A 19,508-nucleotide genomic window follows, 5' to 3' on the forward strand; every position below is an offset into this window, starting at 1 on the left:
AAGTCGAAGCCAGTTGCCCTATTTCAGGCACGTAAGGCTTTCAACACAACCCCGGGGAAAGTGTGACCTTGCATTTAGACAACCCCGTCCGCCCTTCCTCCCTAAACTATCTGCTCGGAACCCAGGATTGAGTGAGTGCTCCTAGAGCCGTGTTTTTGCGTCACTCCCAGCCCGTACTGTGACTCTGCATTTAGAGTTGTTTTAAAAATCAATGGAACTAAGAAGCATTCTCAGGAAAAGGGGGGCAGCCCTCTGTTTGCCCAGCACCCTGCGGAGGAGGGGGCGGCCTGGCCAAGACACAGGTCCTGTTGGAGCCCAGGCCGGGACCTCTGGAATGACTGGTCTGCACGTGGGCTGGGACTGGGTCTAGGTCCTAGCATCCCATGATTGTGTAGGACTCTGTGTCCCTTTGGAGTCGTTGGCATCTGAGGAGACATTGCCATGTGGGGAAGCTGTAAGGGGGACAGGGAGGGTGAGGAGGGTCTCACCACCATGGGGTGGGATCCACGGGAGAGCTGCCTGAGAAGGGCCTGCAGGAGCTGGGACCCCAGAGGGCAGAGGAAGGGCCGGGGGGCTTCCCATGAGAGCCACTTGGCAAAGGGGGTGGCGGGTGGTGACACACTACGCCAGGAAGTAGGCATGCTCAGCCGTGGCCAACGCCTCGCTTCTTCCTCAGACCCACCCACCCTGGGGGGCAGGGGGAGGAAAAACAGCATGGAGGCAGCCCTGAGGGCTGGTCCCTGTGCTGTGACCCAGGTGGCCCATGCAGACAGCACCTGGCCTCCCGAGCCTCGCAGCCTGTCCAGAGCAGAGCTCAGCCAACAGCAGCCCTCAGGCCGCCCGCCCACTGCCCGCTCTGGCGAGTGGTTTCACTGGCACACACATGCTCACCTGTGGCCTACGGTGGCTTTAGGCTGGGTTGGCAGCAGGGAGAAGATGGAATAGAGGTGACGTGGCCCACCACGCCTAAAACGATACATTCAGCAACTGTTTGCCACTTCATCCCTTGGGGAGCAAACGAGCTATGATAGGTGCCACCTGCCTCCGAGAGGCTTTGAGACGGTTACAGAACTATCCACATGGAGCACCGTCCTCAGCCCACATCTCATCGGCAGAGTCGGTCAATCAGCTCAGGTGGGAGCAACAGGAGGAGAAGGGGAAATGCTGAGTCAGCGGGAGTGAGAAGAAGCATGGGCCCTTGCAGCAGTTTCTGCACAACTAGAGTGGCACCCGAGAGAGGAGGCTGCAGGGCGGTGGGAGCTGGAGGGGCAAGCGGTGGGGCCCCTCCTGGGGGGGTTGGCAGAAGTGTCCTGGCTGCAGGGGTGGAGGTAGGAGAAGAGGGGGCAGCCATCAGGGTTCCGCTGGGAGATTGGGGGACAGAGGAGGGCGCCTGGGGCGGTGAGGACCAAGTGCAGAAGGACACGGGGTGGGGAAAGAGCTAGAAGGGATGGAGGTGGGATCAAGGGAAGGGAGGTGTCAAGGGTGACACTGGATTCCTGGCTGGGGCAACTAACTGGGTAGCAATGTGCCACTCACTGAAATGAATAACAGGGGCAATCAGGCTGGGGGGCGAGGGCAGGTGGTAAGAAAGAGTAGACAGTAGTTGGGGGTCATCCCTGTGGCCAGCAGGGAGCAAGAGGCATGCCTGCCAAGGTGTCTGAGGTGAGGGCAGCAGAGACACTGGCCATAAAGGTGTGGCTGGGATTGAGGGACAGGAGAGACGGTGGGACTGCTGGAAAACTGGGGAGCGGGAGGCCAGCAGCACCTCAATGCCTGGCGTGAGGGGAGAGTCTGCTACCTGAGTCAGAGAGAGAGTGGACACAGCAGGGACACCACAGGACGGGCCCAGCCCTGCAGGGAGGAACAGGGCTAAGCTCCCAGCTTCACCCTCTTGCTCACCCACCGTCTCCTGAATAGGCCCGAGAGGTAGGTGACTTAGCGCAGTCGGCATCCTGGATGCGGAGCAGGCATCGGGAGGGGACAGGGGAAGGGCAGCACAGAACAGCCAGCACCAGCATGGTGGCTCTGAGGTCCCAGGGTGACCCCAAGGGGAGCTGGCCCTGGGTAACTGAATACGTGCCCCTGACACTCTGGACAGAGTTCTGGGGTAAAGAGCCACCAGCCAGGATTAGGGACAGGCATAGGAAGATCCCCAAAGGTGCAGGAGATGAGCCACCCATGGCGTGGAAGGGAAATGAGGACAGTGTGGCCCTCTCAAGACACAGAGAAGAGTGTGTCCCTCATGGGGACAGGAGGGCTGTGTGGAATGCCGGTGAAGATGAAACCAACAACTGAAGCAGACCAGGTGCCACGATTAAGTTTCTCAGAAAGATTTTTACAAAGGGTGTCATTAGGACATCGGCAGAAACTTCTGCAGAGGGCGTTGTGGTTTGTAGCTTCTTCTTCTTTTTTTTTAATGCCAGGATTGCAGGAAAAAAATAAAAGAAAAGAAAATTCATAAAATCTCCATCTGGCTTAAAACTATGGGACAAAGGGTAGCTGTTCCCACCCACTGCCATGTAACCAACCACCCCACTGAGCATAAATCTAAGAGAATTTCGAGATTCCGGGTCCAGAGATTTTTTTAGGCCTAAGACCCTCTGAACTGCTGCAGCTAAAGAGAAACCTGCCTCCTGAAGATTCCTTGGGTGTCTGGCCTCTTCCGTCCTTCTTCATTGTTAGTGGCCTCAGGGACAGGAATTCTACACCCATCAGGGAGGAAACATTTGTTGACACAGTGAGAGGTGAGCAAGCATTTGCATCAGGTGTGGTTTGGTTGGGAAGAGGGGCAAGTGGCAGAGCCAAGTGACAATGGAATGTCCCTCTGCACATTGTAGGATATGGCGGGGGGCAGGGGTGGTGCAGAGTTAAGGATGAGGCTCTTGCCTCCCCTGGAAGGCTGAGCAGAGCAGGGATCTGGCTGCAGAAGCCTCTACTTCTCTGGGCCAGCAAACTCCTGGGGTTTGGATTCAAATAAGCCACTAGGATCTTAAGTAAGGGACAGCTGACCATCTCATCTGTTGCATACTGGGGTAATGAGGGTGTTACATGAGATGGCACAGCCGCATAGAAAATGGAGGAACACCGAGTAGTCAAACACCAGAGTTTCCAGGATACACAGAAACCTGAGTGATTCTTGCCACTGAGGATTGGAGCCACCTGAGAAAATCCTTCAGCCCTCCCAGGTCACCTCTGCAACCCCAACCCTAGTTTTATGGTGACAGTTAAGCAGGATGATGATTATCAAGGGACAGGAAGGGCCTTGGCATTTGGAGGTGCCCAATACGTGTGAGTGCCCCCTGCCCGGGTACGTTTCTGGGTGTTTGTCTTGCCTCTTTGATTGACAGAGACTTTAAACCCATAAACATGAGGGAAACAGCCAAGCACCACGATGAGAGAACCGAGGCAGAGAATAGTTCACCCTCCTGACACAACAACACAGCGGAGTCTCTTTGGAAGGACACTTGGATCCGCAGTCCCTCTGACGAGGGAAGTCTTTAATGGTGCGTGTAGCCACAGCCGCCACCAAAAGGTAACGTGCTTTAACAGAGAGCTTTGCACCTGGTATTCAAAATATAAAGGGAATAAACCCTTTTATTAGGTTATTCCATCTTTGCTTCAATGTTTATTTTAAATAGTTTAAGCTCTAGCTACCTAAATTATGGAGGAAAAAATTAAGCCAAGCCTGATAAAAAAAAAAATAGAAATTTTTCAGCTACCAGTTAACAACCGAAGAGTACCTTCTATTTTTTCCCCCCAGAATCTCCTAACTGTTCCAGTTTGACAGGAATCGTGTTATTGTCAACAGATTTGTTACAAATTTATGAACCATTTTAACCTCTTTCTGCCTCTCCGGGAACATCTTCTGGTGAAGAGTGTGGAGAGAGGGTGCGAGGCAGATTCCTGCCCGGAGCTCCCCCACCCTCCCTGGAGAGCTCTGGAGGAGGCTGCTGCACTTATCCAGATCCACGAGAGCCATCGCTTGTGTCTGTGGATGGAGCCTGATGCGAGGACATTTAGAAGTCATCTTCATAATACAATAAACAGAATGGAGCACCGGGAGATTCTCCATGCCCATTGACCTATGAAAGTGAAAGAAACCATGTGGCCACATAAAGAAAGGAGAGGAAATAAAGTTTATTTTATGGAAACAGTTTTTAAAACACTCTACATTTTATCACTGGTGAGAACACCCCAGAATGATTAATCAATGTACTTTTCTTAACCAAAATTCACCCCTGACATTCCATAGAGGGCATAGCTGCATCCATTACAAACTGCTGCAAGAAAAAAAAAAAAAAAACCCAGTGCCCAACAAGCTGCTGTGCTGCACCGTCTGGGCCACCAGCTTCGCCAGGGGTCTCCACGAGAGCAAAGGCCGGTGCCTCCCACGAGCCCTGCAACTGTACACGGGGCCGTCAAAACGTTTTCTTCACATACAAATGTCAACATTTCACATATGAGCCTTGGGCATATAAATTAGAATATGATCATTTATCCAGGCTTAGTCCTTACTTTTTTTGCAGAACAATAGCTCTCAAGCCAAGTTTTCAAGAAACGATTAGACGCTTTCTGGGTATAGTGTCTCTGACTGCTTCTTGCAGTGGCGGAGTTGACCCAGTGGGCATTCAGAGTTGACAAGATGTCGACAGACTCTCCACTCTTTGAAGCATGGACCTTTGTGAGTGAAAATAAACCCAAAGGAACTTCTATAATTTAAAACAAAATCCTTGAAAATGACTAAGTAGCAAGATGAGAAGAAAGTTCAGCCTAAGTCCCAGAATATCAATATGTAACAATTGTCTACATATAACCATCAAGAAAATGGTAGTCTTTCTTAGAAAATGCCTTGCATTTGGTTGAAACAGTTATACAGAAACTCAGTACCTTCTGCTCAATTTTGTTGTGAAACTTAAAATTGCTCTTTAAAAAAAAGGGAAATATCTTGCATATGCTCTGTGGAACTGCATTGGATACCACTAGGTAAGCCTTGGTAAGTACTTGCAAACTGAACATTCTAAGGATTTTAAATCTACTCTGCACACGCTGTTAGTTAACCTGGTCAGTTATCCAAAAGGGCCAGGTCATCCAGGAGACGCAGAAAATGTTTTTTCACCTCCAAATATCAGCCTGGATTGCAGATTGGAATAATGACTTCAACAAGACTAAGTTGAAAAAGGTTCATCATAATGGACCTACTACAATTGGAATTTTAACAAATAGCCATTTTACGCTCTGGTTGAAAAGTTAGCTAATCTGTGTATTTTTTTTTTTTTAATAAAACATTTCACAAAGAAAATGTGTCTCCCACTGACACTGGAATCCGTGACCTTAGCGTTCAGCGTTTCACACTCGCTGGTCGCTGCTCAGTGCTGAGCACGGTGCTCTCTTGGGGAAGGCAAACAGGAGGGAGACCTAGCCTCCAGGGTGGGGCCCAGGCAGCCTCAGCAGGGGGAGGGCCACTCCAGGCACAGGAATGGGCGCCAGCACGAGTACTGCGAGGACTCAGATGATTTGGAGCCAAGGAAAGCTCTGCAGAGGAGACAAGGTGTGATTTTGGCTCTGAATGATGCCTGGACATGTGAGACAGGCAGGACAGGGAAGAGGGATATTAAGGCAGGAGGGACAGGGTGGCCATGGACTAGGCAGGCAGTGTTTCTAGTTTATATGTTTATGCTTTTTCAGACACATAAGAAAATATATAAAGTAGCATATAAACGTGCAAGTAAAACTTGATACTCTCCAGATAATATGCCTTATTTAAAAAATATCTGTGGATTGGGTACAAAAACTAAAAATAATTTTTTAAATAAAGAATGCTTAGGTCATGTTCTCAGTATATTAAAATTACAAGTGCCCATTAATAAAAATTTAACCAGGGATTTTACTTTATAAACATGTTTGAGACAAGAGGAAACCAAGACAGCAATTGTAGAATGTTTGTATAATAACAGTGAAACTCTAAAAGCCAAAGCCTTATTAAGATGAAGTCAGACTCTCATATGTTTATTAAATCTAAAAAGCTAAAAATATGCTTATCGTTAGACTGAAGAAATGAGAGAGAGAGAGAAACCTGAGGAAACCACGATAACAAAACTAATCAAGATAAAAAGAGAAAATAATGAAATTGGCATACGTAAAAAAGCTCAAACCACCGATGGGTCCAAGCAATGTTTCTATTCAAATTAATAAGATTTTCCTCTGAAAAATCTAACTAAGAAAAACAATTGGCAACAAAAAGCACATCATTATGAATAAGAAAAGAATAAAATCACAAAGTTAGGATATAAAGAATTCTATGATGAGAGATTTTAAAATTTGAATGAAATACGTATTTTCAGGAAAATATACATAAACCAAAATCAATTCAAAAAGAAATCAGAAGCTCAGATAAGCCACAATAATTTTAAAACCCACCCACCAGGAAACTGAAAACCTAAGTGAGTCAAAGAGAAAACTCATATCTATCAACTCCCAAGGTTAAACCAACCAGCCAATCCTATTGTTCCAAATGGATTTACGAGGCCCATCGGACTCCAAAGGGCTCTATGTGGTTTTATCCAATTCAGACCAAAGACCCATGGACAACGTCCCAATTAGTTTTTCACACAACACATCACATGGGTAATCTTGACACTTCTTGGCTTTAAACAGAAAACATTTATTATGCCCCATTTTGGGGGGTCAGCAACTCAGAAGCAACTTAAGTGGGTGATGTGGCCTCAGAGATTTCCCAGAGACTGCATAGGATGCAGGCTGGGGCGAGAGTCATCTGAGGCTTGTCTGAACTGTGTATATCGGTACAAGGGGGCTTATTCTCAGGGCCATAGTCAGGGGCCAACATTGTTCTCTGGCAAGTGGATTCGGTTCTTCACTGTGTGGGGTTCCCTGGAGGTGTTTGGGTATACTAATGCCATGGCAGATACTTCTAGAGTGAGTCATGCAAGCGAGGCCAAGGGGAACGGTGCAATGATTCCTTATGACCTAGACTTAGAAGTCACCCACTCATTCTGCCATGTTCTATTCAGTGAAAGGGAACCACCGAGTTGAGTCCGTCTTCAAGGGGAGATAAATTAGGCACCACGTATCTTGAAAGAGGGTAGGTAGATTTTAAAACACCCACATAGTCTGCCTCCTGGCTACAAGTTATTTCTATTTCTCCCACATGCAAAATACACTCACCTCAGCCAGTCCCAATGCGTTCCTTACGGCATTAGGCCTGAGTGGAGAACGTTTTCCTCAAGTTGGGTCCCTATTGGAGGTGGCTGCTTGGACACAGTTCCTGAAGTACATACAGCTCCTCAATACACTGCTCTTGTGAGTTGAAGGGAAAGTTCCCCGACCCTCTCACGATCAATAACGGTTGGAGTGAGCAGAAGATAATTGCTATTGGCAGGAAAAAATGAGAGGTATATTGTCAATCTTTAAGTCATCCAGGCGTGCCGTGGAGTTTCTCAGATCTCAGTCCTATTCCTGCCTGGGTGCTTGGAACTAGTCTGCTTTCTGAATCATCCTTCCCTTCCCACAACAGGCAATCATGTCCACACATACAAAATTTCCCCATCCTGCTTCCTGTCAATGGAATTTTGGGGTCCAAAGGCCTCTTTCATCTTCTATTGTCTCTGCCCCTTTCAGGCCAAACGAATGGCATTTACACCAATAATATTTCTTTTTAAAAGTTTCTGGATCTCCTACAACTCTTACTGGAGATTCCTCCCATGAGATGGAAGACACAGCCACAAATCTTTTCAAGATAATTTTTCTCTGCTTGGCTTTTGGCCATAGGACAACTCTCCTAAGTTTCTTGGAAACACTGTTATTGGGTGAAACAGTTCTCTGAGGCATCGTGTTAGTCTTTCTGAGGTCTAAACAGAGCCATTGAAGGTCAGCTCTCCTGTGAGTGCCCTGGGCTTGGCCTTCACTTGGAATCCATTTCTTAACTCCAGCACTTTGCCTGCTAGAGAGCTAAGAGGTTTAAAAAATTCTCCCAGCTCCTTTCATATTGATCCTTCCTTTCTGTGTCTTTGTCACTTGAACCTTAACTAGATCACCCAGTCCATTCGTCACCTCTCCATATGACCACAGTTAGGGTCTTGCTGAACTTTTCCTTCTGTAATGACAGGCATCATGTATCAGCATCTTTATTTTTTTTGTTGGTTTTTTAAATATTTTGTTTTAGTTGCAGATGGACCCAATGCCTTTATTTTATTTTTATGTGGTGCTGAGGATCAAACCCAGCGCCCTACACAGGCTAGGTGAGCGCTCGCCTGCTGAGCCACAACCCCAGCCCTTCATTTCTTATTTCATGTGAATTGGTCAGCATTTCTCTTTTTCAGATCCTAATGTCTGGTTTGTTTTTCAGTAAGTGAGTCATTGTATTGACACCCGCTAGGAAAATAATGCAGTCCTGTCTGCCAGTGTGAGACGGGTCCTCAAATGCCCCACTGACGATCAATTCTCAGGACAAAATTTGGTTTGATTCCCTCAGACTTTCTTTACATGTGGATTTCCAGGAACATATTTACAGCCAGAAGTTGCTTGGGTTCAGAGACAATTGTTTAATAAAAACTATCCCCAAAACAAACTTTCTGTGCTCTGATAATCTCCTTTCTTCAGGGCAGATGAGAACAGGAAAGAGCACTTGGAACGGGCAGCAATGGCCGGGGATGGCGTCCCTGGAACCGTGTCCCTGGAGCAGCAGGGCCCTTCATTTGCTGTGGAGGAGAGCTGTCAGGCCCGTTTGAATTGACTCCCAGAAGAGCGCAGAGCAGCAGGAAGCTCTTTTAAAGCTGTGTGCCTTGGAGCCCTTTGAATCAAACTTGGGTTTCTTCCTTGCCCACTATTTCTAGTTCCCAGAAAGGATTCCTCTCTCCCTGTTCCAACATATGCTATTTTGGAAGATGCTGTTCAAAGCCATTCATCCCTCTGTCCTCTCATCCATCATCATGACCAAGTACCCAACAAGGGCATGAATCCAGGGGCCGAGGAGCTGCACCCAGGCCCTGGCCTGCCCTGACGGGTAGCTCGGTCCCCACGGAGGTTAAAGTCAGGTGACCTGTGTGCTCATCCTCTAACTAGAGTGGTGCACCCTGGGGTCACTGCCTGTTCTCACTGACAATGTTATCCAGTCCTGAGCCTCACACACATGTCCCTGGAGATCAGGTCCCTTAATGCCACCCGAGGACACAGCTTGCGTCGTCCTAAGAGCCCGGCTTTCAGGTTGGCAAAGAGTGCACTCAACCGTCAGGGCAGTCTCGGGAGGCTGTGGGGGAAGGAGCCCTGTTTGAGGTCAGAGACCAGGGGATGCGGGGGAACCTCCCACATGTCTGGGCTATTGGACAAGAACCTTCTCTGTGCTGCACCCACAGGGGTGGCTTTACCAGTGACTTCTGAACCACCCTGGGAGAGGCTCCTGACTCAGAGGTCACGGCCCCCAAAGGCCTGCCATGTGACCAGAGACAGCTGGACGGCAGGGACCCTGAGAAGACCTTCAAAGGGACACAGGAGTCAGCCAGCACAAGCTCTGATGGTCGCAACATGCGTGGACCCTGGTTGGCCCTCTGATGTCCGCCCAGCACACTTCACGGTCTACCGTCCTTCATTTCACAGCTGGCTCAAGGCGTCAGAACTCCGTCTGCCTGGGCTTGGACCTGTGCTCCCTTCCCATCCGTGGCTCTGCTGGGGCCCTGTCGTCGACCACGAGGGAACCAAGCTTAGCATGAAGCTGCCACTGTGGACAGTCGGTCACATGCAGTAATAAGCAGCCCTGCTCCTAAGTGGCTTAAGACCACACACACCCTCCTCACTCATGCTACAGGACCACCTCGAAGAGAAGGGGGCTCAGGTTCCAGAGGGAAGCCCTGACTCCCCAAGCGGGAGGCTTCTGTCCAGTTGTTCATTGCTTCATCCCCAGCAGCTCGAAAAACAGACCTGTGTCCAGCCAGGGAGCAGACAGAGCTCCAGCCACCTCACTGGGTGCTGAGAGGGTTTAGAGAGGCCACGCCTGCTCCAAAAGTCCCAGGACACCTGGTTGGGCCTGCGTGAGCCTGTGGGATGTCACAGGCACGTGTCACTAGAACTTTCAAGACTTAGTTCCTCCTCCACAAAATGGGGAGGGAAATAATGTTACTCCTCCATCTACTTATGATAATCACAAAAATCCAATGAGATGATAGATGTGGAAATATTTTGGAGAGTCAAGAGATTGGAAGTAAAAATAAACATACTTCGGGCTGGGGATGTGGCTCAAGAGGTAGCGCGCTCGCCTGGCATGCATGCGGCCCGGGTTTGATCCTCAGCACCACATACCAACAAAGATGTTGTGTCTGCCGAGAACTAAAAAATAAATATTAAAAATTCTCTCTCTCTCTCTCTCTCTCTCTCTCTCTCTCTCTCACTCTCTCTTTAAAAAAAAATAAAAAAAAATAAGCATACTTCTACTTTATATACAGTGATAATTTACCACCAGTATAACTTCCTCAGCTCTCTGCTAGGTGACTCCTGAAAGTCAACGGCAGTGATTTAAAGTTTTCTGAGAATTTTCTCTACATTTCACCACATTCAAGGCAGCGTTTCCTGTCCCACCCAGGAAATCCACTGGAGAGGAACAAGTGAGGGGGAAGGGTGAGAATGAGCCTTGTCAGAAGAGGCGAGCCTGGGCACTCGGTGGGCACAGACGACGGCTTCCTTTCCTTTCCTTGGCTGCTCACTCTGCGAATCCGCGAAATCCATGACAGGTTCCCAGCGTGTGCAAATTAGGCAGAGCTGCAGTCGGTGCCGGCAAGGTGATGCGTTGTCCCATGCTTTCTCTCCTCTTCTGACTTCTCTCTCTCTTCCTGGCTCCCTGCCTCCCTCTTCCCTGTCCACCTCCCTCCCACTCTCCTCCTCTCTCTTCTCTGTTCTGGTTTGAGATACCAAGATTTCTCAGAGATACACGTGACCTGGTGCATAGCTGCGCTGACCTTGGAGGCCTGGTGACCTCATCCCACAAGTTCCTGCACCTAAGCCAGTTCCAGAAGCCCTCTGCCACCCCCACCTCTGACTCAACCAGAACCGGACTGCACTGGGGCCTGTACCCTGCAGCACTGTTGTCTGCAACCTGCTCTCATGGAAAGGATTTCCTCTCACACCACATATGCCTCAGAGCTGGGGGTGGTGGGGGTGGTGCTGCTGCTGGTGGCAGTAAGAATGGTGGTGATGATGGTGGTGGTGGTGGTGATGATGGTGGTGGTGATGGTGGTGGTGGTGATGGTGGTGGTGATAGTGGTGGTGTTGGTGATGGTGTGGTGGTGGTGATGGTGATGGTGGTGGTGATGGTGGTGGTGGTGATGGTGGTGGTGATAGTGGTGGTGTTGGTGATGGTGTGGTGGTGGTGATGGTGATGGTGGTGGTGGTGGTGGTGGTGGTGATGGTGGTGGTGATGGTGATGGTGGTGGTGATGGTGATGGTGGTGGTGATGGTGGTGGTGTTGGTGATGGTGTGGTGGTGGTGATGGTGATGGTGGTGGTGATGGTGGTGGTGGTGGTGGTGGTGGTGATGGTGATGGTGGTGGTGATGGTGGTGGTGGTGATGGTGATAGTGGTGGTGTTGGTGATGGTGTGGTGGTGGTGATGGTGATGGTGATGGTGCTGGTGATGGTGGTGGTGATGGTGGTGGTGGTGGTGATGGTGATGGTGATGGTGGTGGTGATGGTGGTGGTGATGGTGGTGGTGGTGATGGTGGTGGTGATAGTGGTGGTGTTGGTGATGGTGTGGTGGTGGTGATGGTGATGGTGATGGTGGTGGTGATGGTGGTGATGATGGTGATGGTGGTGGTGATGGTGGTGGTGATGGTGATGGTGGTGGTGATGGTGATGGTGGTGGTGGTGGTGATGGTGGTGGTGGTGATGGTGGTGGTGATAGTGGTGGTGTTGGTGATGGTGTGGTGGTGGTGATGGTGATGGTGATGGTGGTGGTGATAGTGGTGGTGGTGGTGATGGTGATGATGGTGGTGGTGATGATGGTGATGGTGATGGTGGTGGTGATGGTGGTGGTGATGGTGCTGGTGATGGTGGTGGTGATGGTGATGGTGGTGGTGATGGTGATGGTGATGGTGGTGGTGATGGTGTGGTGGTGGTGATGGTGATGGTGGTGGTGATGGTGATGGTGGTGATGGTGGTGATGATGGTGATGGTGATGGTGATGGTGGTGGTGGTGGTGATGGTGGTGGTGATGGTGGTGATGATGGTGATGGTGGTGGTGATGGTGGTGATGATGGTGATGGTGGTGGTGATGGTGGTGGTGATGGTGGTGGTGGTGGTGATGGTGATGGTGATGGTGGTGGTGATGGTGGTGGTGATGGTGATGGTGAAGATGGTGTTGATGAACAGGTACTTGTCCTGCTTGCTCCTAGTTGCCACTGCCTGACCATTCCTCCCCCACACTCCTTCTGCTCTCAAGGGGAGCTGGTGAACAATAAGGAGCAAAGCACCTGCCCACTACCACCACCCTAACCACCTCTACCACCTGGCCCTGGGTTACATGTGAGAGTGGATCTGCCATCCGGCATCCTCTGCCATCTGCAATCCCTTACAGTTTTTGTCCCCCGTCAAGCCGACCCCTTGATCTCCCCCGTCAGCTGCTAGCAGTTCTGGAGACTGCTGTGTGATCCTCCCTGCACTCCAATGCCTGTCCTTAATCTCAAGGTCCTCACCTCCTCGTTGGACTCTCTGGTTCGCCCTGTGAGCTCGTAGCTGATGACACCACCCACTGGCTCACTGGGAAGCACCGAGGACACCCTCAGCACCTTGGGGTGGGTCCTCTGGTCCGGCTGGCTTCAGGGCAGCTGAGGGACCTCCTGCTCCCACTGACTGACCTTCCAGCTTCAGGCTGCTCCTCTGAAGCGCCTCCGGCTTTCCCCAAGCTGTGAAAGTGTGGGTCAGTTAAACCTCACGGGTGACCCTTGACCAATGGAACTGGAGTCCAGATGTCCCCACACTACTGTGTGCAGTCAGGTAGGTGTACCTAGGGATGGAGGACGGTGGCCAAGGAAGGGGGAGGTGACTGGTCTGCAGGACGATCAGGAGATTTGCTGTGATGAGTTCCTGCATTTGACCCAAGCTCCAGTGTAGACAGACGATTCTCCCTGCGTCCTATCTGCCCGTCCTCCTGGAGAGGACCAGACGGCTTGCCCCCACAATGGCACTGGACCTCTCCAGCAGGAGTGAGGACCTGTGAAGTGTGTGTGGTGCTGTTCCAAGGGGACAGCGGGGGAAGGGAGCAGCTAGCGGCACTGGAGCAGGGGAACGTGAGGGGCACAGAGCCTCCCCCTCGGCATCCGCTTCTTCTCAGCCGCGCACCTGGCACTGTCCCTGTGTAGTCACAGCGATGACGGCGCAGCGCCCTGGGCCTCCCCGTCCTGTGCCTCAGGGCACAGCTGCCTCTGGGGCTGCGATGGAGTGGGGCAGAGAGAGGAGACGTTTGGAGGCCATTTCCAGGGCACTTGAGGCTGTGCCCGAGCTCTGTCCTATGTTCAGGGGATTTCTGCAACACCACCGGTCCCAAGTGCACTTTCCTATCCAAACGCTGTTTCTTTGCATTCACTTTCCCAAAGCCTGGCTCGCCGTGAGTCCTGGCTCGCCGTTTCAGATGACCTGGAAGCAGCCTGCCTCCCGTTTTCCCTCCCCAGGACTTGCACTGAGTGGCGGCGGTGTGACACCCTGCTGTGGGCATGGTCCCTTGCAATGGCAAAGGCCAGGCAGCCTCCTGAGCCTGGGGAGAAACCCCTGCCCGTCTGCATCTGTGGCCCCCTCCCCAGTGTGCTGTCTGTGCGCAGTGGCGCTCTCCCAACATCAGCAGGCGAGGAACCTGGAGGCATACAATACACACCCAGGGTGGTAATGCACGGTGGCCAACTGACAATCCTCTTCAGTAACCGCTGCTTCAGCTCATGCTTGGCTGTTAGAAAAGCAACCACAGGAAAAAAAGAGAAGACCCTCCTATTAAATGGCCCATTTCTAATCTGGGTGACTTGTGAAAAGTCATCAAATACAATACTGGCTGTGTGACCTTTGTATCTTATACGACCATTCTGTGCTTTGTGACCCCTAGACTCAGATCTAAGTATTGTGATGAAGAAAGATTCTAAAAACAAATAAGAGGATTGAACCTCATGAGTTCTAAGATTCTCCTGAGACAAAATTCCGAGTTTTTTTTTTCCTCCCCTCACTCTTGCAAAACACGAGCCTCTTCAGGTTGTGGGTGCCTCATCTTCTTTAACTTCTGATGGCAAATTTAGCAGGAAGGGCTGGAGTGGCAATGCACATGAGAGACAGACCTCTCCTGCATTACAGGTTTTAAAAGCTCCAGATTGCTTGGGGATGTGGCAAGGCCCTGGAGGTCCTGAATGGTCTCTGCTGGCACATCCCTGACCCCAAGCTGCACAGAGCTGAGCCTGGAATGATCCCCAAATTACTGAGCACTCTCCACAATTCTGTGCAAGTTCTCTGCCTCAGGAGTGAGGCCCAAGGTACCTGGGAGCTGCACAGTTCCAGCCATCGCCTTCACATTCCACTCTGACATTCCTCCCTTGGGGAGGCATTGTCCAAGGGACATAGAGGAGGTGACCCCCTGGCCCTCATTCAACCCACTGTGCTTCCAGGCTGCCAACTGAGCCTCCCTCCGCTGAAGGCTATGAAACCATGAGACCAAAAGAAGCTGAACCCTTTACTCCAAGACTAAAATAATACATCGTTTCCACCAAAACCACTTTTCTCTAACGTTCCTGAAAAACTGAAGGATGAATTCCACGTTGCTTCTCCATTATAATTGCTTGGCCTTTATGAAGCAAAGTTTGCTTTTCATGTGAAAAGGCTTCAGCAAGGCAGAGAAAGCCCGCAGATGTCGTCCCTGTACTCTGCAGAGAAACCAAAAATATGTCGGCGCTTAAAAATAACCCTGCATTTTGCAGGTAGCTCCTTATTCAATATCAAGGGTCCTCCTCTCCAGAGCGAGTGTTCATAATGCTAAATTAACTGTTAGCAAGTATTTTTCAATAGTCTAATTTATGCTAATTCAAAAACATTCCTGTTCCCAAGCAGATTATTTTTACCTCCCAAATTGCGGTACTTTCCCATTAGCGGCTCTGGAGTCGGGGTGCCGTGAGGAGCGTCCTTCTGGGTGGCCTCTGGGCTCCTGGTGGTGATGGCTCCGTGGATGTGGTGCAGGGCTCGCCCGGGACCTCGGTGGTGACAGCAGCCGTGTGTGCTTGGCTGAGGGCTGTGGATGTGACCTGTGCCCAGTGTCTGCGGGGGAAGGCCACCAGCCTCAGGGAGCCAGACGCGACCCTGGAGCAGTTGCTGGCCCCTCCCAAGGGCACCCCCCTCCCCTCTCACCCCACACCGAGATCATCATGGACTCCGACGGTGGGGCAGAAACCAGACCCCAGACCCTGCGGCTCTGAGCTTCAGGGTCCTAGGGGCCGAGGTCTCACTTGGGGGAGGATGGCTCTTTGTTCCCTCTTGACTTTGAGGTGAAACCCAGGCTCACTCACGACAAGGGGACTCCTCGGCCTGGCCTGCTCCGCTCCCTGCCCGCTGTTCCATGGCTCCTGGACCCGCATGGCCCTTCTTCTCTTCCCGCTCTGTCCTCCAGACATTCTCTGGTCACTCCCAGTCCCGGGCGCTGTGCCGCGCTCTGCCCTGGGCAGGCAGCAGAGGCCCTCAGGGCCAGGCGTGGTCCTCCGTCCCCACGCCGTCAGACGACTGTCATTATTTCTGGTGTCCGTTGCCGACTGAACGTTGTCTTCACCTGAGGAACCTCAGGGACCATGTGCAGCCTGGTGACATGAGTCTGAGGACCCTGGCCTGGCAGGAACGCCAGGAAGGTCTGACGGACAAGAAGGTCCCTCCCAGCCCATGGCTCCCCAGAGCTCCGAGACAGGGACTGTCCCTTCTTTGGGGCTCTGAGTGGAGGCTTTACCAGGGGAGAAGTGCCAGGGGGAGCCCTTCATCTCCTGTTCAGGGCACACTGCACTCGGGGCACCTTCGGGAAGCCCACCTTGTGGCGTGGCAGCAGACCCCTGTGGAAGTCTGGGGAGAAGCCGTCTCAGCCTGTGGGTGGCATTCTGGGACAGCACGGTCGGTGCAGGGCGTTTCCCCTGCATCATTTGAAAGCAGCTGCCCGTGATGGCCACGGACCAGTGTTCACTCAACAAGGAGGACTTCCAACAAGGCCCCAGGACAGCCACGACACCAAGAAACTAACAGGGATGCATCCCTGTCACCCAGTGCCCAGACTCCAGGAGGTGGTGCCAAGTGTCCCGGGAGAGTCCAGAGGAGCAGATGACCCCGCTCCGAAGCACGGGTCACAGTTGCTTGTCACGTGTCTCCAGTCTGGAAAGACACCCAGTGGCCGGCGCTGCTGAAGACTCAGGCAAGTGTTTCTGCGACGGCCTACGGAGCTGCCACTCAGCAACCCAGCCCTCGCCTTGCAAGGATTCAGAGCCACGCAGGGTTGGCACCGACCACCTCTCCTCTCAGTTTCTCCCGGGGTTCCAGAAAGACAGCTCACCCCAGCAGCCTCTTCCCTGCTCTGGGCTCCGCCTCTGAACCCTTCATAGCAGTGGAACCGCGAGCGGCGGGGCCCTCCCTTCGAGTCTCGCGGTGCTTCCTGGCGACGTGGTTCTGATTCTCTGCATTGGCGGGGACTTCGGGTCTTAGTGCATGGAATGGGGGGCCATGCACTTTACTCTGTCGCCTTGTGATGCTGTTCTCTTCCATTTTCTGAAGAGGGTGGAGCCTGCCAGCCTTTCCCCTGTTAAATTAGTGGTTTTCCCTTATTAATTAATAGATATTTGGGGAGAAGATGTCTTAAGATTTTGAAGATATCCTGTGCCTCGTCCAACTTGCAGTTAGTTATTTGTTGACTTATATCAATATGGACCCAGGGAAAATTCTTACTTGAGTCAACCTGTTGCTATTGTTATTTACTGTGACGTTGGGATTGTCCTCGACGTAACTAGTCCCCTGCAGCGGCTACATGCTGGCTGCATCAGTTCTTGAGCATGTCCTTTCATCCTGGCTCAGAATGTTCTAGGCTGTCTTGAATTCCCAGCTGTTTCTCCAAGCTGCCAGATTTGGTTCCTTGGAGAATGATATTTAGAAGCCAAAGGAGGGATTGAATTCACCACTTGCCAGTGTTAAAAATAAGAATTAATTAGTAGTGACGGAGTAAGGCCAGGTGCCAACAAGGCTATGGGGCTGGCGAAGACATGGAGTCCCCTCCTGGTGGCAGTGGGGACAGTGTGACTGCTGGAGGGCCCCGTGACACACCCTGGGGTCTTCAGAGCTGCAGACAGAAGACCAGGAGTAAGTGCCAGCCCAGGTGCAGCCCAGAGTGACAGCTCCCACCGCCAGGAGGATGAGAAGGGCACCCCCAAATGCCCAGCCCTAAGGCCACGCAGAGGGACAGTGGAGAGCCACCAGGTGGGCCTAGAGGAGGGCATCCACACCATGTCTGGCTCCCACGAGAGGGTCACAGCCCCAACCTCACAAAGAAAATGAGGGCTCAGAATTTAACAAGGAAAATGTGCAATATTCCACTTTCTATGGGTGAGACAGCCCTGGAGAGTGGGACAGTGACAGTGGAGGACAGAGAGAGGCGGGGAGAGACAGAGTGACGGGGAGAATGGAGAGAGAGGGAGAGAGGACGGCTGTGGTGTCAGACCCAGGCAGAGGCCCTCCTGGACCCTCCAGTCCCAGGGAAATGACAACATGGGCAGCTGGTGTGTGACCGTGTGGCAGCTGGTACTGTCATTGGCCAGTGCAGGAAGTCATGAGGGCAGAGGCTGAGGGGCTCAGTGGGCAGCTCCACGTATGGGACCCTACCCCAGGTGCCTCTACTCTGAAGGTACCCCTTCCTTCAAAACTGCCACCTTACTAAAGGTTTGCTGTGGCCTCCGTGTGTGTGTGTGTGTGTGTGTGTGTGTGGAGAGAGAGAGAGAGAGACTTATTTTAATGAATGGCTCATGCTATGGCGGGGCTGGCGATTTCAGAGTTTGTAGGGCAGGCCAGCTGGGAGGTCGGCAGGAGCTGACCCTGTGGCCTTGAGGTAGAGGTCCTTCTTCTCCAGGAAGCTGTCTTGCTCTTAAGACTTCCACTGATTGGATGAGGCCCACCTCCGGTATCAAGGGTGGTCTCTTTAGTCACTTATTACAGACACCAACCACATCCACAGACATCCTCACAGCAACACCTATGTTCTGATCACTCACCTGGGTGTTTTATCCATTGCCCGACTGATGCAGACGACACCACAACTCCAAAAATAACTCCTTGGAATTATCAAAATGAGCCACGTCTGGTATCAAACATCCAGGAGTCCCCACTTCCCTCTGGAGCTGGGGACACCGAAGCTGGCACAGGGCCTGGGAGGATCAGCAGCTTCTTCGTGGGGATGAGGAACAAACTGCGCACCAACATGAGCAGGATGGGGAGGATGACTGGCCCTGCGGGTCCCTGCCTTTCTGAGCCGTCAACAAGACTTTGATTTTCTGAGACAGCATGTTGCCAAAAAAGTAGCAAAAGTTCCCAAGCAGACTTTAAAAAGTCAGTGCAGTATTAAAAAGTAATCAGAGATAGAACTACAAAGAAAACCGAAAGTCCATCTAACCCAAGAAGACCTCCACAAACACGAGACACGAGGTTTGACCCCACGAAGGCAGGTAGAGGAGGCGACGATGAGATCTGTGCGGATTAAACAGATCAAGCCTTTACATGAAAGGATGATCTTAAAATTGATTTGAAAATAGTTTCTTTAAAAACCAGGAAGCAATCTTCAAGCACCGAGGGTGGTTTTAAATAGAAAAAAAATTTCTGTTTGCCAAATATAACTTGTAGACTGCCCACTTTGAATAAAGGTGCGAAGAGAGCACATATTAAGTTGGGTGAAGTAAAGGTGGATTTTAAATAAGCCAGTCCACATTCGGGAAGGCCAAATTGTGTGACAATTGAATTTGCCTTTTGAGCTTCCTGGCAACCAAAGCAAAAATAGACTGATTTTAATGAATAAGTCTATGCTATGGCGGGGCTGGCGATTTCAGAGTTTGTAGGGCAGGCCAGCTGGGAGGTCGGCAGGAGCTGACCCTGTGGTCTTGAGGTAGAGGTCCTTCTTCTCCAGGAAGCTGTCTTGGCCAGTGCAGGAATTCACCTTCTTGTTCTGGAGCATGTATGCTCTATAGGCAATACCACCCCCAAAGGGTTAAAATTTGTTCTTAGAGGACAAAAATGTCTTATTTTTTAACATAAAAACATAAATATACAAAGCTACCTAAACATATAGTATATGTGTGCTATTAAAATTTCACTGTGGGGAATGACTAGGGGGAAATAGGTTCTCAGAAGGGCCGAGAAAGGCAATTGTGAAAATCAGATTAAGAACACAGCTCCGGGCTGGGGATGTGGCTCAAGCGGCGGCGTGCTCACCTGGCATGCGTGCGGCCCGGGTTCGGTCCTCAGCACCACATACCAACAA

General features: G+C 51.2%; 1 protein-coding gene across 1 annotated transcript in view; it reads right to left on the minus strand.

The window, feature by feature from the left end:
* Positions 1–4,118: 4,118 nt before the first annotated feature.
* The window catches only part of Dock1 (dedicator of cytokinesis 1), a 461,323-nt gene continuing 445,933 nt past the window's right edge, over positions 4,119–19,508 (minus strand). Inside the window, exons 52-53 of the transcript XR_013427043.1 lie at positions 7,183–7,386; positions 4,119–4,677 (exon numbers count right to left, since the gene is read on the minus strand). The gene's annotated coding sequence lies outside the window, so the exon portion shown is untranslated. The remainder of the gene's footprint in view (positions 4,678–7,182; positions 7,387–19,508) is intronic.

This window comes from Ictidomys tridecemlineatus, chromosome 1, assembly GCF_052094955.1.
Source record: "Ictidomys tridecemlineatus isolate mIctTri1 chromosome 1, mIctTri1.hap1, whole genome shotgun sequence".
Taxonomy (NCBI): domain Eukaryota; kingdom Metazoa; phylum Chordata; class Mammalia; order Rodentia; family Sciuridae; genus Ictidomys; species Ictidomys tridecemlineatus.